Below are 18998 nucleotides of genomic sequence, written 5' to 3'. Positions count from 1 at the left end.
TGAAAACACTAAAGGTCACTTGTTGATCATTCACCCTCATGGTAAGTTCTCCATTTTGCACATCAATCAAAGTCCTCCCAGTAGCAAGAAATGGCCTCCCCAATATGATTGGTACATCTCTATCCGCTTCATAATCAAGAATAATGAAGTTGGCTGGAAAGATGAACTTGTCAACTTGCACTAGAACATCTTCAATTTTTCCTTTCGGATGAGCCATAGAACGGTCCGCCAATTGCAAAGTAACTGTGGTTGGTCTAGCTTCCCCAATGCCCAGCTTTTTGAAAATTGACATAGGCATTAGATTAATACTAGCACCTAAGTCACATAGAGCTCTTCCCACATCTCTTCCACCAATTGAACATGGAATTGTAAAGTTGCCTGGATCTTTCAATTTAGGAGGAATCTTGCTTTTTAACATTGCACTACAACCCTCCGTCAAAGCAACTGTTTCAAACTCACCAAGCCTCCTCTTTCTTGTCAAAATGTCTTTAAAAAACTTTACATAATTGGGCATTTGCTCCAAAGCTTCCACCAAGGGAATGTTGATATGGAGCTGCTTCAAAACATCCAGAAACTTCCTGAATTGGCCATCTTGGTGCTGTTTTTTGAATCGTTGAGGAAATGGCGGAGGTGGCTTGTGTAAAGTCTTTTCTGCAGTATAATGCTGACCCGATGGTGTATCAACTAGGGAGAATTCAGCAGCTGCACTTGCTGGTTTTTTACTTGTTTCCCCTTCGGTTTGGATTGAAGTGGGCTCCTTGCTGCCCTTTGTTTTCTCCTCATTCACTTCCAGATTTTTCCCACTCTGTAGATTGATTTCCTTGCATTGTTCTTTGGCATCCCTCCTTGGAGTCTCGGTGTCACTTGGCAAAGAACCTTGGGGTTGATTTGTCAAGTCATTAGCTAAATGCCCAATTGAATTTCCAAATTCTGTAGAGAAGTTTCCTGGCTTTGAATTACAGCGTCATTCTTGGCCATATAATCTCTCATTAAATTCTCCAAAGAACTTGTTTGAGAGCCTTGAGGTTGGTGTGGTTGTTGAGGTCTTGGTTGCTGAGAAAATCTCGGTGGATATGACTGTTTTCCTTGTGTTGGTGCTCCACTTGAACTTGCTCCTTGACCCCCCCCATGATAGATTTGGATGATGCCTCCATGTTGGATTGTAAGTGTTAGAATATGGGTTGTTGTTGCGGTTGGAGTTTTGATTACCCACATAGAAGACCGAAGCTGGATTTGAAGGGCAATTCTCAAAAGTATGCCCGTCCCCACAATACACACATGATACTTCTGCACTTTGAATGGCAGCAGCTGGCTGTATATTCCCTCCCAAACTCAGGTTCTTTAAAATGTTGGTCATTGAGGCCATTTGAGCTGTTAGAGCGGTTAACGCATCTACTTCAAGAACTCCCACCACCTTTCTACTTGTAGGGGCTCTAGTGTTTGACCATTGATAGTCATTGCTTGCAATCCTTTCCAAAATCTCAAATGCTTCGTTGTAAGACTTGGAAAGAATGGCTCCATTGGCTGAAGCATCCAATACCATCCGAGAGGCTGCATTGAGACCATTGTAAAATGTCTCCATTTGTATGCAATGAGGGATACCGTGGTGCAGACACTTTCTTAATAGCTCTTTGAATCTTTCCCACGCTTCACTAGTAGACTCATCTTCCAATTGCTGAAAAGACATAATCTCACTTCTAAACTTTGCATTTCTCGTGGGAGGGAAGTACTTCCTTAAGAATTTTTCAGCCAAGTCGTTCCAATTTGTCACCGAATCGGGAGGAAGGGTGTTGAGCCATGATCTAGCTCGGTCCCTTAAAGAGAACGGGAACAACTTCAATCTTAGCGCCTCTTCACTTACTCCTTGTAGCTTGAAAGAGTCACTCACCTCCTAAAATGAGCGAAGATGGAGATGAGGATCTTTCGTTGGCAGCCCACTAAATTGACCAACTGTTTGGAGCATTTGGAACATGACAGGTTTAAGCTCAAACTGAGGTGCTTGAATTTCGGGCCTCACAATGCCCGGATTGAGCTTGTTGAACATAGGGGCAGCATATTCCCTTATTGCTCTGGCTCTATCATCCGCCAAGGCAATAGGATTAGCCATGTTATGCGCACCCCCTGCTTCTCCAACATTTTCAGCCATGTTGCAACGACTTTTAGCTTTTTGTGCCTTTCTCCTTTGTCTAAAAGTGCGTTCAATTTCGGGGTCAAGAGGAGCAAGTTCAAATTCTTCTTGTTCGTTCATGCACTAGATTAATCCTGAAAAACACACAGCCCAAACAAGCAGAATTAGAACCAAATAAACAGAAATAAATTGCAAAATAGTTGATAATACACAATTTTAATTTCAATTCATGGCAACGGCGCCAAAAACTTGTTGTGGAAATTAATATATGCAAGTATACGCAGTCACACAAGTCATACAATGATAAGTAAGATCGTCTCCACAGGGATTGCAAACAAAATACAATGTAAAATCAACTAATTACAACTTAAAATAAATGGAAAATATGAGAATGATTGAGTAATGAATCTAATTTAAAAGGACTGTAAATAAACTTGCTTAAAATATAGCTACTATTGCTGGAAATATAATTGCAAGAAAAGTTGTATATATGAAAATGGACTTGAATAACTAATCCCCCCTATGCTAAATCTGCCCAGTTGTTACAGCATTTCGCTCAGCAAAATTACACAGTGTTAACAGAATTCATAATATGCTCGTGAGGTTTTTCCAAAACTCACCAATTCAGTTCTACCACTTAATTCAATACATTCCTATATTAAATCAGGTTGTAAAACATCAGTTAAACACCAATTCTCAAGTTATGCAAGGTAGTAAAATATTCCTATCTTACTTACTAAGAACAACCTACACATGGTAATTCACTTGCATCATCCAAGTTAATTCCACTAGATTTAACCTTTCCAGAATCAGATCTAGCTTAGTAAAATTGTTATTCATGGCCGGTTCATAACAATTAACAACAGTGAGCTCACTTGAATGAACAAAGGTAAAATTGCTAAACTCATGCATTCAATTTAATTAATCAAAGTCATAGGGGTTCATAGCTATCCAAGCCTCAAAGAAGCTTAGTTCATGTTCAAAACTGAAAATACAGTGGAAAATAAAATTTGTCTTGCCATGGAAGTTGTTTTGTCTTTTACAAAATATTAAAATCCAAGTTAAAAAGAAGACAAGAGAATAGAAGAAGAAAAGAAATAACAAAATTCGAGCTAGGCAGCTCGTGCTCTTCTTCTTCTCGGAATTCCACTCTTTTTGCTTGGTTTTTGGTGTTCTTCACGTTCTGCAACTCCTTTCCTTTAATGGCAGCTCCTATATGTTGTAATCCATGTCATGGTGGCTGGTACTTGTTTTTCTTCTATTCCCCTAGGGTACACTTCATTTACCCTGATTAGAAAGCCCAACAACAACATTCTCTTTGGCCCACGGGTTGGTCTCCTTTCTTCACAACAGCCAGCTGGCATGTTTTTAAGTGATTGCCACCTGTGGGCTGACTTGGATGAAGAAAGTCTTGTTGTTATTTGGTCCACGCCACTGCTCAGTATTCCCAAAAGTGCTGCAGCAATTTGTTCTTCAGCAACTCGTCAACTGTTTCAGCTTTACTGCTCACTTTGGCCTTGCATCATTTTCTTTCCCTTGGCAATTTAATTTTTCTTTCCTAACAACAACCATAAAAAATTTAATTAAATAATTACAACTAAAAACTAACAATTTACAAGACTCAAAAGCTAGCATACTAAATAGAATATGAAGACAAAAACTAAACAAACTTAACAAACAACACACTTTCACTACTCTTTTTATGATAAATCAAGTTTAAAGCCAATAAAAATAACTCTATATTGGAGGACAATTCTAATATTGGAGGACATGCTACGAGCCGATGTGTTAGATTTTGGGGGATTTTGGAGTAAGTATCTCCCTTTGATTGAGTTCTCGTACAACAATAGTTATCAGGTGACTATCGGAGTGGCTCCGTATGAGATGCTTTATGGGAGGAAGTGCAGGTCACCTATCCATTGGGATGAGACGAGTGAGAGGAGTTATTTGGGTCCTAAGATGGTTCAGAGGACCAATGAGGCTATTGAGAAGATTAGAGCTCGAATGCTCGCCTCTCAGAGTCATCAGAAGAGTTACTCAGACTTGAGACGCAGAAGTGTAGAGTTTCAGGTCGGTGACCAAGTGTTTCTTAGGGTTTCAAATTTGAGGGGAGTGAAACGGTTTGGTGTTCGGGGAAAGCTGAGCCCTAGGTTTGTTGGCCCATTCAAGATTCTGGAACGGGTTGGAGATGTAGCTTATAGGTTGGCGATGCCTCCAGCCTTATCAGGGGTTCATAATGTTTTTCATGTATCCATGCTCCAAAAGTATGTATCCGATTCGACGCATGTACTGAGCTATGAGAATTTGGAGCTGGAGCAAGATTTGTCTTATGAGGAGAAGCCGATTTAGATTCTTGACTGAAAGGACAAAGTCTTGCGGAGCAAGACCATCGCCTTAGTGAAAGTGTTATGGAGGAACATCAAAGTTGAGGAGGCGACATGGGAACTTGAATCAGAAATGCGGGAGCAGTATCCTGAGTTGTTCAGGTAATTTTCAGGACGAAATTTCTGTAAGGAGGGTATAGTTGTAGCGTACCAAATTTGCTGATAAGGCTTAGGGCCTTGATTAGCGTGCCTGGAGGGCAATAAGTGATTTATTATTATTATATGTGAAATTGATGAGTATGTGATTAGAAATTCATGTTTAGGTGAATTAAATATGCATGTGGGCCTCGTTTGGTTATTAGGGGCATGTTTGTAATTTTAGCCCATTGAGGGCATAAATGAAATATATGTGATATTTGTGATATATTGGTGATATATTTCGAATGCATGATCCGAGACAGTCCTAGGGAGAGTTTAGCTAGAAAGTAACAATGGGGTCAAATACCCGGCTCGGGATGAGCTTCGGGGTATTTAAGGGATATTATAATGTGTTCGAGAATTATTTAATATCAGGTAGTAATTAAGTAATGGTTGGGATATGTCGGGATTAATAAGGATTTATTAGACTAATCAGGGACTTAGCGGGGTATGGAAAATGACTGAAATACCTTTGGGTTATTAAAGGATTAGGGACAGGTTAAAGGGCTATTTTGGTCATTTTGGATATAGGATGGGCTTATGTTAGGCAGTTGGGGTTATCGTTAGTCTCTAGGCATATTCTTGAAGAAAAAGAAGGGAGTAAAAATCAGATAACTCTTTTAGCTCTCTCTCTCATTCGGTTCACACTTTCTCTTGGAGGATTGGGATTCTTGGAGGAGAAAGCTTTGAATTTAAGGCCGAGAGTTGGGGAAATCAAAGCTTGGAGCTGATTACAAACAGCTGAGGGTCAAAACCATTCTTGAGGTAAGGGTCTAAGTTTGAATTCTGTTTAATTTTCCTCTGTTTTGCTGAAGTTTGAGGGGTTAAAGCTTAGATAATTGAACTTGAGTTATAGTAGGATTTTGGTTGGTTTTCTGGGCTTATGTGCTGCTTAAAGTGTATTAGGATGATTATGGGACTCAATTCTGTTGTTGGGGTGCGTTTGGGATGATTTCTAGGGGAGTTAGCTTGTAAAAATTGCATGGAATTTCTGGGTTTCGGGGTTGAGCCGCGGCCCTGTTCATCAGCGCTGCGGCCCTAGGCCGGCAGATGTGAGGCAATTTTGCTTCTGTCTTGGGGTGCGCCGCGACGCTTAAGGGAGGCTGAGCCGCAGCCCAAAAGTGGATTTTTGGCAAAATGAGGGTTTTTAGCTCGGGAACTTGAACGCTAAACTCGAGAAGGTTTCTGCTACCAAGTTTGGTAAAAACCAAGGTCCCGGAGGTTAGAATTATGACATGAAACTAATTAGTTGATTAGAATGAGATGGTTGATTATTGTTCATGCGTTGTGACTAGGATTTATTCAAGGCTTGGGTTAGAGGAATGTGCTCGTGATCGTGGTGCACGGATAGCTTGGGACACAGGTAAGAAAACTGTTGTGCCCGTAGAGCAGGGCGAGGCCCTATAGTTTGTGTTGTGGGGCACGACCTTATTTGATTGTGTTGCAGGGGGTAGCCCCATTGATTGTGTTGCAGGGGGTAGCCCCATTTGATTGTGTTACGCTATATGTGCATATATGTGATTGAACGACATGAGCCAGGAACGGTGAGGGCCGGGAACAGCGAAGGTCGAGAAGGGCAAGGTCGAGTACGGCGAGGGGCCGGGAGCAGAGTTTAACACGCGGAGTGCAAGTTTCCAGGGCGAGAACCTATAGGATACCTGGGATATCCTTACGGTGTAAATCGCGAACCCAGGGCCTAGTAAAGCACCTGGGACGATGTGACCGTATGTGTTTAGCTTGTTGGCGGCTTGAATAGATGTTGAACGATAAATATGTATATGTTATCTGCCTGTGAGGGTTTTCTTGCTGGGCTTTGGCTCACGGGTGCTCTATGGTGCATGTAAGGGCAAGGGGAAAGTCGACCAACCCTGAGTACGGAGAGCGAGAAGCGGCGCGTACATGTTTGGCCTGTCTGGCTGCCACGGCCAGGGGTATTTTGGGAAATGGATGCACTAAACCTAGATTTTGTCGTTTAGCTGAATTTATTTATATTTTTGAGCTGTAAAAATTTCTAAACAGTATTTTGGGATCCCAAATGTTAAACGCTTTAGAATTTTCAATAAATGGTTTATTTTCAAGTTTATGACTCTCATTGTGGTTTAATTACACTTTTGCCTTAAAACCTCGATTAGCGAGTTAATTGCACATTTTAAACTCACTTAGTAACGGCTCTAAGGATGTATGGCGCAACAAACGCCCTTAGGTCGCACCCCATATTTATCCCACTGACTCCAGCCCGCTTAAACAGAGCTCAGTGAATATTAAGCTGTCCTTAGCTACCAGTGGCCGAGCCACGCCCTGTGCGCAAATTTTTATTCCGGCACCCTTAGGCCATCTCTCACATGTCCCATGGAAAAATACCATCTATGACATCATACAGATAGAGGGAGCTCTTAGTCCCAACACAATCACATAACCGGGTGCAGTTTTCTTACCTTTGGTTCCAGTAGCTTTGATCAATGATGATAGCCCTCAAGCACAATCCCTTCCGAGCCCTAGCGTACACCTAGTCACGGTCACAAGTTAGAACCATACCAAACTTTAATTCCCAAACCTAACCTCGGGACCAATCCCGAGCCCTCGGGAAGCCCTAATTCCACCAAATGGGGTGGTGGAATCAAACCCCGAGCCCCCGGGCAAAAACCCTAAGAGATATCCCAAAAACCCCTTCTGGAAACAGGGTAGCGCAACAACGCCATAAGGAGGGCGCTATAGCACTACAAGCAGAGCCAAAAAGCTCTGAAACTTCAGAGCCTAGCATTGTAGCGCCCAATGACTAGTGCTACAACGCTAGTCACAGCATAGCCCAACTTTAGGTTTCCTTCCTTCGAATTTTCCCGAGCCAAACCTCTCCAAAACTCAACCAAACCTCAACCATACCCCAAAGAAAGCCTATCAACATCTCCAAATCACCCCAAATGACCTAACCATATGAAATTCGATCACATGCACCCCAAAATAAAGAAATCACGATGGTTGAGCTTAAAGCTCAAAACTCAGCAGAACAACAGAAATCTCAGAACTTAAAGCTAGAACTTCTTACATTTGATGGATGAATTCGACCTAGATTATCTTCCACACTTCCTTAGCTTTCACCTCGTCAAATACTTAGTCTTAATTCCCTAGAATTCCCACAGAAACTCAGCATAGAAAACCAGTTCAACACCAAATACCAGGAACTGAAAAACAACCTTGAAACTTACCTCAAATGGACTGAATTACTCTTGCTAATCCTGAAGCCAAACCAAGGGGCCAATTATGAAGTCTTAGCCTAAATTCCTCTTAATTTCAGCCTCAATTTCTAGCAGAAAGGATGAGAGAAAAACAAATCGATAGAGAGAGAAGAAGACTTCTGTTTTTTTTTCCTTCTTATTTTTTTTTCTTTTCCTTTGTCTCAATCCTTCTTTCAGACTTCTAATGCTTTCTACACATTCCACTGAGGCAATAAAGAAAAATAATACTTATCCCTGCTTTTAACTCAAATGACCAATTTGCCCTCCCATAAATCCTAAGCCATTAAATCATTCTAAGGGTATTTTGGTCATTACGCCCAATTCCCGAAAATTCCTCGAATGTCTCTAATATTTACCGCTTATTCCCGACACCTAGTTAATCATCAACTATATTCCACAATATCAAATGATCTCAAATATATTTCCTAAATTCCCAGAATTACCCCAGGCTCTCCCCGAGCCGGGTATAAATCCCCGCCGTGACTTTTTCGCTAAACCGGTCACTAGGATCGTCTCGAGTCACAAGCTACAAATATATCCACATAATAATGTGGTATCAACAATTTATCACATATATTTACATTTATGCCCTCAAGGGGAAACAATTACGAATATGCCCTTTTATCCTAATCAGGGCCTACATGCATACTAATACACATAGTCATGCATCACAGATATACAAATAGTCATATAAACATGCTTTTAATCAGTTAAATCCGGTTATGCCCTCCTGACACACTAATAAAGGCCCTTAAGCCTTATTAGTAAATTTGGGTCGTTACAACTATCCCCTCCTAATGAGAATTTCGTCCTCAAAATTTACCTGAATCGTCCTCTCATATTGTCCATCAGTCTGAGAATGGAAGGCTGTGCTGAACTTCAACTGAGTTCCCATAGCCTTCTGCAAACTACCCCAAAACTTGGAGGTAAAGATAGGATCTCGGTTTGACACAATAGACTTAGGAACCCCATGGAGACGTACGATCTCCCTCACATACAACTTTGCATACTGATCCATGGTATATGTCGACCTCACTGGATGAAAATGGGTGGACTTGGTGTATCTGTCCACTATCACCCACACCGAGTCATGAAGCCCTACTGTTCTGGGTAAACCTCCCACAAAATCCATCGTAATATCCTCCCTTTTCCACTCGGGAATACCCAAAGGCTGAAGCAACCCTGCTGGTCGCTAATGCTCAGCCTTCACCTGGTGACAAGTTAAACATCTGGCTACGTACTCCACCACATCCTTCTTCATCCCGGGCCACCAATATAACGTCCGTAGATCCTGGTACATCTTCGTGGTACCTAGATGAAATGAGTACGGCGTCGTATGTGACTCATCCAATATCTCTCATCTGATCCCCTCATCAGCTGGAACATAAATCTGCCCATGATACCGAAGCAAACCAACCTCAAAAATAGAATAGTCCTTAGCTACTCCCGCTAAGACATTCTCTCTAACCTCCTATAACTGAGCATCTACCAATTGACCTTCTTTAATCCGCTCTAGCAGGGTCGGCTGCAGAGGAATATTGGCCAACCGGCCCACCACCAATTTTATCCCCGCTCTGACCATCTCATCTGCTAACTCTCTCTCGATCTGGGTGGAACTATATAACTGACATGGACCTCTCCGGCTCAATGCATCCACCACTACATTGGCTTTCCCCAGATGGTAAAGAATATCACAATCATAGTCTTTCACCAACTCTAGCCAACATCTCTACCTCATATTTAGGTCCTTCTGTGTGAAGAAGTACTTCAAGCTCTTGTGATCGGTGTATATCTCGCACTTCTCCCCATATAGGTAATGCCACCAAACCTTCAGTGCGAATACCACCACTGCTAACTCCAAATCATGGGTAGGATACCGCTGCTCATACTCCTTCAGCTGTCGTGATGCATAAGCTATGACCTTCTTGTTTTGCATCAACACATAACCTAAACCTAACCTCGATGCATCGCAGTAGACAACAAACTTCCCTTCCCCCGAAGGAAGACTCAATAGAGGCACGGTAATAAGTCATCGCTTCAATTCTTAGAAACTGTTCTCACACTTGTCTGACCAGATAAACTTCAAATTCTTCCGTGCCAATTCTGTCATCGGTGCCGCTATCTTCGAGAAGCCTTCCATGAACCGTCTGTAGTAACCCGTTAGACCAAGAAAAATTCGCACCTCTGAGGCGTTCTTTGCCCTTGGAAAATCCCTAAATGCCTCCACCTTAGATGGATCCACCTTAATCCCATCTGCACCAACAATATGTCCAAGAAATGTCACTTCTGGTAGCCAAAATACACATTTCTCAAACTGGGCATACAACTGATTCTCCCTCAATCACTGTAGAACCTATCGTAGATGTTGCTCGTGCTCTGCCTCTGAACTAGAGTACACTAAGATGTCATCGATGTAGACAACAACAAACTGATCCAGAAAGTCCTTGAACACTCTGTTCATTAGATCCATAAAGGATGCTGGGGCATTGGTCAAACCAAATGACATGACCAGAAACTCATAGTGCCCATACCTCGTTCGGAAGGTCGTCTTCGGTATGTCCTCATCCTTGATCCTCAGCTAGTGATAACCAGATCAAAGATTAATCTTCGAGAACACCGTCTTACCCTGCAGTTGATCGAACTAGTCGTCAATCCATGTTAGGGGATACTTATTCTTGATAGTCAACTTTTCAATTCCATATAGTCTATACATATTCTCAGAGTCCCGTCCTTCTTCTTCACAAAAAAAAAGTGGAGCACCCCATGGCGAGTAACTAGGCTTGATGAACCCCAAATCCAGAAGCTCCTGTAACTGTATCTTCAATTTCGTCAGTTCTGCCGGTGCCATCGACACTCTCTCTATCCCTAGCGCCAACTCAATAACAAACTGAATCTCCCTACGCAGCGCCAATCCAGGTAAGTCCTCGGGAAACACATCCAAGAACTCGTAAACCAATCTAGTCTCCTCTGGTCTTGTTGGCGAAACCCTAGTGGTATCTACCACACTAGCCAGGAAACAAATACATCCTCCCTATAACAGATCTCTGGCTCTCAGCGCTGATATCATGGGTATAAGGGGTCCATGCACCACTCCCACAAAGACAAAGGGATCCTTGCCCTCCGGCTCAAAGTTCACCATCTTCTTTCTGCATTCAATAGTAGCTCCGTATCTAACCAGCCAATCCATGCCTAAAATCATATCAATATCCTCCATACCAAACTCAATCAAGTCTAATGCCCGCCATCAACCATCACTGGCAGTGCTCTAATCCACCTCCTAGAAACTACCAGTTCTCCAGTAGGAAAGATGGTCCCAAACCCCAAAGTATAATACTCACTAGGTCTACATAGTCTATCAATTACCTTACTAGAAACAAACGAATGTGTAGCACCAGAGTCAATCAATACAGTAAAAGGAGAGCCATCGTAAAAAGCTGACCTGTCACTACCGAGGGACTAGCCTCGGCCTCCGCCTGCGTTAGGGTGAACACTCGAGCTGGAGTCAAGCTGTTCACCTTCCCTGCATCTCATTTCTTCATTGCTGGGTAGTCCTTCTTGAGGTGTCCCACCACCCTGCACACATAACAGGCCTTAGCCCGACACTCGCCCAGATGGCGTCTTCTGCACCTCGTGCACTCAGGATGGGTCCTCCATGTATCACCGCCTCCCTGACGGCCACCCTGAGTACCCGGCCCTCTCCTATTAGGACCAGGAGTGGACAAAGCATTAGGGGTCTTTCTCTTCAGATCACTGGGGCCTCCGTCCCTACCAGACCCAGAATATGGAGGCACCGCCCTGCGACCCTCCCGCCTTACTGCACTCTCCCTCCATATCTTATTCTCCGCTTCCTCAGTGGTAAGAGCCTTCTCTACAGCCTGGGCATAAGTAGTCCCCCAGGAACTGTTGTAATCCTCATATCTCGAGCTATCATAGCATTAAGCCTTCTAACAAATCTGTCCTACCTAGCTGCATCAGTAGGCACAAGATCTGGTGCAAACTTCGTAAGTTTGTCAAACTTCAGGGCGTATTCTGTAACTGTTAGGCTTCCCTGAACCAACCCCACAAACTCATTTACCTTCGCTGCCCCGATGGCAACATCATAGTATTTCTGACTGAATAGATCCTTGAATCCTTCCCAACCCAGTGTAGTAACATCTCTGGTCTGTGATGCCACTTCCCACCAGATACGGGCATCCTCTCTCAGCATATATGTGCCACAGGCCACTCTGTCAAGTCCTTCTACCCTCATGAAATCTAGGATAGTAGTAATCATGGTCATCCACTGTTCGACCTTTAGTGGGTCAGGTCCTCCCTCAAAGATTGGGGGCTGCTGCTTCTTGAATCGCTCATACAACGGCTCCCATCTATTCCCAAGCTCTACTGGCTATACAACTAGTACCACTGCAGGTGGCATAATAGGGGCAGCACTCCCTGATGGAGCCTGCTATCGCAGAATGCAGATCTGCTCATCCTGGCTCTGTAGCCGTGCTTGCATGTCTGCCATAAGTTGCTTCCAGTTCTCAGGGACTGGCGGAGGGGTCTGGCCCTAGTCATCATCTCTAGTCTGAGACCTAGAGCCGGATAGTCGCGTAGATTTTCTTGGAAGCATAGTTATCCAAGTTAATCTGCAATCAACGACTCGGTAGTTAGACTATGATGACAGGATAATAATCCTACCATGATCCACCATTGGAACTCAAACATCCACAAACAATCAATATATAACAGTTTATCCAAGTATTCAAATATTTTCATTCATATGCATAGCAATGCTAATAAGCACGCCTCAATATCGTCTCGCAATAGTCAAGGACCAATCCCTATCAGTGTCTCATGCTCCCTATTAATCAAGCAAATATCAGCATTCATATTCCATTCTAATTATTTAAGCACATAATCATGTATACATAATTACTAAACCCTGAGTCGAGCTTGTCTTTAACGGTGAATGTACTTGCCCAGCCAGTCTTCAGGAACCCTTAAACCTAGGATGCTCTGATACCAAGTTGTAACGCCCTAGATAGCCAAGACCGTTACACTGTGTGTTTATAAAGGTGCAAGACTTGCTAATCAAGTCATTTAGTTAGAAAAGTGTTACTAAAACTGTAGTTGAACTAGGGTTAAAATATTTCGGCCACAAAAGCTACATTCCTCATAATCAAACATTTTTACATGGGATCCAAAAAGTAATAACGGTAAAAGACAGTTTACAAAATTTCAGGATGAAAGTATAGCTACTAGCCACTTTAAGGGCAAAACAGACAGTTAGGCTTCCCGTCCTGTACTACTCCTCGGCCATGGCGGCCGATCAGCTGGCTATGTACATTCAACCCCAAAGCTCTCCATCTTAGGACTAGTCCACTTTGCCCTTACCTTTACTTGCACCACGTCGCACCCATGAGCCAAGGCCCAGTAAGAAAACACAACAATAGAGCATAATCATCAGTCAAACAATCAGATAATTCATACAGTGTAACCATACACTCAACAGTCCAAGACATCCATACAATCATGCATTCAACATACCAAGCTTATCAATTTTTTTTAACAACCAATTCACATATAACAATCAGGGTCAACACCCTTAGGTCGCACCCCTATTTATCCCACTGACTCCGGCCCGCTTAAACCGAGCTTAGTGAATATTAAGCTATCCTCAGATACTAGTGGCCGAGCCGGGCCTTGTGCGCAAATATTGATTCCAGCACCCTTAGGCCGTCTCTCACATGTCCCATGGCATAATACCATCTATGACATCATACAGATATAGAGAGCTCTTAGTCCCAACACAATCACATAACCGGGTGCAGTTTTCTTACCTTTGGTTTCCGGTAGCTTTGATCAATGATGACAACCCTCAAGCACGATCCCTTCCGAGCCCTAGCGTACACCTAGTCACAGTCACAAGTTAGAACCATACCAAACTTTAATTCCAAAACCTAACCTCGGGACCAATCCCGAGCCCTCGGGAAGCCCTAATTCCACAAAACAGGGTGATGGATTCAAACCTCAAGCCCCCGGGCAAAAACCCTAAGAGATATCCCAGAAACCCCCTTCTAGAAATAGGGTAGTGCTACAGCGCCATAAGGAGGGCGCTATAGTGCTACAAGCAGAGCCAAACAGCTCTGAAACATCAGGGCTTAGTGCTGTAACACCCAATGACTAGCGCTACAGTGCTAGTCACAACACAGCCCAACTTCAGGTTTCCTTCCTTTGAATTTTCCCTAGCCAAACCTCTCTGAAACTCAACCAAACTTCAACCATACCCCAAATGAAGCCTATCAACATCTCCAAATCACCCTAAATTATCTAACCATATGAAATTCAATCATATGCACCCCAAAATAAAGAAATCACCATGGTTGTGCCTAAAGCTCAAAACTCAGAAGAACAACAGAAATCTCATAACTTAAAGCTAAAACTTTTTACCTTTGATGGATGAATTCAACCTAGATTATCTTCCACACTTCCTTAGATTTCAACTCCTCAAATCCTTAGGCTTAATTCCCTAGAATTCCCACAGAAACTTAGCTTAGAAAACCAGTTCAAAACCAAAAACCAGGAACTGAAAAACAACCTTGAAACTTACCTCAAATGGACTGAATTACTCTTGCTAACTCCTCAAGCCAAACTAAGGGGCCAATTATGAAGTCTTAGCCTAAGTTCCTCTTAATTTCAGGCTTAATTTCCAGCAGAAAGGATGACAGAAAAACAAATCGATAGAGAGAGAAGAAGACTTTTGTTTTTTTTTTCCATCTTTTTTTTATTTTTCTTTTCCTTTGTCTCAGTCCTTCTTTTAGACTTCTACTGCTTTCTACACATTCCACTGAGGCAATAAAGCAAAATAATACTCATCCCTGCTTTTAACTCAAATGACCAATTTGCCCTCCCATAAATCCTAAGCCAATAAATCATTCTAAGGGCATTTTGGTCATTACGCCCAATTCCAGCTAATTCCTCGAATGTCTCTAATATTCACTGCTTACTTCCCAACACCTAGTTAATCTCCAACTATATTCCTCAATATCAAATAATCTCCAATATATTTCTTAAATTCCTAGAAATACCCCCAGGCTCACCCCGAGCTGGGTATAAATCCCTGCCGTGACTTTTTTGCTAAACTGCTCACTAGGATCGCCTCGAGTCACAAGCTAAAAATATATCCACATAATAATGTAGTCTCAACAATTTATCATTGATATTTACATTTATGCCCTCAACGGGCCAAAATTACGAATATGCCCTTCTAACCTAATCAGGGCCTACATGCATACTAATACACATAGTCATGCGTCACAGATTTCCAAATAGTCATATAAACATGCTTCTAATCATTTAAATAATATATAATCCAGTTATGCCCTCCCGACACAGTAATCAAGGCCCTTAAGCCTTATTAGTAAATTTGGGTGGTTATAGGTTTAACATTGGTTCAGGGGGAAAACCAAAGAGGTTGTTGGAATTCATAAGGCAGGAGTGTCTGCCTATCTGAAAGGACATAAGAACTTGTAAATTGTTAATTTTGGAATACAAAGTTCAGGGATGAGAGATTTGTATCTCTCCAAGTAAGTGTAGACAAGGAAAAGTACGAGGTTTACGATCTGATGTGTTTGAATAAATTTCGAGGATGAAATTATTATAAGGAGGGGATTATTGTAACGACCCAAAATTACTAATAAGGCTTAAGGGCCTTGATTAGTGTGCCGGGATGGCACAATTGGAAGTTATGTTAATTAATGGTGAAAATGCATATTATGTGATAAGCATGCTTATATGATTATTTGGATATATATGTGATGCATGACTATGCGTATTAGTATGCATGTAGGTCCTGATTAAGTTATAAGGGCATATTTGTAATTTTGGCCCACTGAGGGCATAAATGTAAATATTTGTGATAAATTGTTGAGACCACATTATTATGTGGATATATCTGCAGCTTGTGACTCAAGGCGATCCTAGTGAGCTGTTTAGCGGAAAAGTCACGGCAGGGATTTATACCCGGCTCGGGGTGAGTCTTGGGGTATTTCTTGGAATTTAGAGAATATATTGGAGATTATTTTTTATTGAGGAAAATAATTGGTGATTGGATAGGTGCCGGGAGGTAAGTGGTAATTATTAAAGACACTCGAAGAATTAGCGGGAATTAGGAGCAATGACCAAAATGCCCTTAGAATGATTTAAAGGTTTAGTTATTATTGGGAGGGCAATGTGGTCATTTGACTTAATAAGGGATAAGTATTACTCTGCCTTTTTACCCTTAGTGGAATGTTTAGAAACTAAAGGAATCTGAAAAAGAAAAGAAAAGAAGGAAGGAAAAATAGAACACTTGGAGCTAACCCTTCTCTCTCACTCGGTTGGCTATTCTTCTTCATTTCTTGAGGATGTTCTGGAGCCGTAACTCAGGGAGAGCTTGGGCTAGAGCTTGCAGTTAGGGTCTTTGATTAATCTTGAGGATTAGCAAAGGTTACTCACCCAATTGAGGTAAGTTTCAAGGTTTTCTTTAGTTTATGGTTTTGATGTTGAAATGGTTTTCTAAGCTGAGTTTTGATGGGAATTCTAGGGAGTTAAGCCTGAGGATTTGAGGAGTTGAAAGCTGAGGAGGTGTGGAAGATAACCTAGGTCAAAATTCTCCATTGAAGGTATGAAATTCTGGCTTTAAAGTTCTAAAGTTTCTAATGTTCTGTTGAGTTTTTGAGTTTCGAGCTCAATCATGGTAATTTCTTTATTTTGGGGAGCATGTGGTTGAGTTTGGTATAATTGGGTCATATGGGGTGAGTTATAGATGTTGGTAGGCTTGTTTTGGGGTATGGTTGAGGTTTGGATGAGTTTTGGAGAGGTTTGGTTCGAGGAAAATTGAAGGAAGAATTTTGGGGTTTGGCTGTGTTGTGACTAGCGCTGTAGCGCTAGTCATTGGCCGCTACAGCGCTAGGCCTTGTGGTCAGAGAGCTTTTTGGCTCTATTTATAGCGCTATAGCGCCCTCTTTATGGCGCTGTAGTGCTACCCTGTCTCCAGAAGATGATTTTTGGGTTATTTTTTAGGGTTTTTTCCCGGGGGCTCGGGGTTTGATTCCACCACCCCGTTTGGTGGAATTAGGGCTTCTCGAGGGCTCGGGATTGGTCCCGAGGCTAGGTTTTGGACTTGAAGTTTGGTATGGTTCTAATTTGTGGCTATGACTAGGTGTAGGCTAGGGCTCGGACAGGATCGTGCTTGAGAGTTGATTTCATTGAACAAAGCTAGCAGAATCAAAGGTAAGAAACTGCACCCGGTTATGTGTTAATGATGGGACTAAGAGATCCCTATATCTGTATGATGCCATAGATGGTATTATTCCATGGGACATGTGATAAACGACCTAAGAGTGCTAGAATCAATATTTGCGCACAGGGTGCGGCTCGGCCACTGGTAGCTGAGGACAGCTTAATATTCACTAAGCTCGGTTTAAGCGGGCCGGAGTCAGTGGGATAAATACGGAGTGCGACCTAAGGGCTTCGACCCTATTTAATATGTGAATTGATTATTAATGTTAATTGATGAGCTTGATATGCGGAATGCCTGATTGTGTGAATATTATGGATCTTTGAGTATATAGCTATGCTTTATGGGTTGTTTAGCTGTTGATTTGTAAATTGATTGCTTAATGGCTATGCTATGTTATTTGGTTTCTTGCTGGGTCTTGGCTCACGGGTTCTATGTGGTGCAGGTGAAGGCAAGGGCAATGTGGACCAATCTTGAGTTGGAGGCTTTGGGGCTGAATGTACATTGTCAGCTGATCGGCCGCCACGGCCGAGGAGTGGTATAGGACGGGAAAAGCCTAAATGTCTGTTTTGCCCATATAGTGGCTAGTAGCTAAACTTATATCCTCAGATTTTGTAAACTGTCTTTTAAACGTTATTACTTTTTGGTTCCCATGTTCAAAATGTTTAATTATATGGAATGTAACTTTCGTGACCAAAACCTTTTAACCCTAGTTCAATTATAGTTTCAGTAACACGTTTCTAATTAAATGACTTGATTAGCAAGTCTTGTACCTTTATAAACACACAATGTAATGGTCTTGTCTATCCAGGGCGTTACATATACACAAACTAACTGAACCAATTGTTTTTTCTATTAAAAAACTTAAATATATTTCTAAATTTATTTGAAATTTAAATTAAAAATTGGTAATTAAAAATCTATGCATAGTAACTCAATGCTTAATTATTAAAAATAATAATTAGTGTAAACACTAATTATGCAAATTAATTGAACTTTTCCAATTCTCAAAACTATATTTATTTAATTAAAAAAACAATTATTCTCTGTAGCCGAAATTAGGGTTTAAAAAAATAATTGAATAAATTTTAATTTAATGCTAGGATATAGATGGTTAGTTAGAGTCTTTGATTATGAAAATGTGCATTTACTATTTAAGATAGATTCAATATTTAAATTTTCAAAATAATTATTACTATAAACCCTAGTTATCTAAATTAATTGAACTTTCTCAATTCTCAATACTATATTTATTTATTTTAAAAATAATTATTCTCTCTAATAAATGTAGTTACCGAAATATGGGTTTAAAATAATAATTTAATAAATTTTTATTTAATTATAGGATATAGATAGTTGGTTAGAGTCTTTGAATATGAAAATGTGCATTTAATATTTAAGATATATTCAATATTTAATTTTTCAAAATAATAATTAATGTAAACCCTAATTATTCAAATTAATTAAACTTTCCCAATTCTCAATACTATATATTTTTTCGAATATTCTCTCTAACAAATGTAGTAGCCGAAATATAGGTTTAAAAAATTAATTTAATAAGTTTTTATTTAATGCTAGGATATAGATAGTTGGTTAGAGTTTTTAAATATGGAAATGTGCATTTAATATTGAAGATATATTCAATATTTAATTGTTCAAAATAATAATTAGTGTTGTAAAGTGCCCTACTCTACTATAATGTCCAAAAATCCGTAATGTGGCTTAATGCTTGGATTAGGGGGCCAGGAGGGCCATAATTGATTTATTATGCAATTATGGGATTAAATGAATGACTATATGATTATATGATGATAATTGCATGCATATGGGTTCACTTATTATTTGAAGGGCATTTT

The 18998-nt window shown here is 41.1% G+C and overlaps 1 non-coding gene across 1 annotated transcript; it reads left to right on the top strand.

The window, feature by feature from the left end:
• The first annotated feature begins 1598 nt into the window (after positions 1-1598).
• LOC133780769 (small nucleolar RNA R71) lies at positions 1599-1705 on the top strand. The gene has a single exon (XR_009869588.1). It is a non-coding gene; the product is annotated as a small nucleolar RNA R71 (small nucleolar RNA).
• The last annotated feature ends 17293 nt before the right edge of the window (positions 1706-18998 follow it).

The sequence above is a fragment of the Humulus lupulus genome, chromosome 5, assembly GCF_963169125.1.
Source record: "Humulus lupulus chromosome 5, drHumLupu1.1, whole genome shotgun sequence".
Classification (NCBI taxonomy): domain Eukaryota; kingdom Viridiplantae; phylum Streptophyta; class Magnoliopsida; order Rosales; family Cannabaceae; genus Humulus; species Humulus lupulus.
This window is presented reverse-complemented; position numbering and strand designations above follow the sequence as displayed.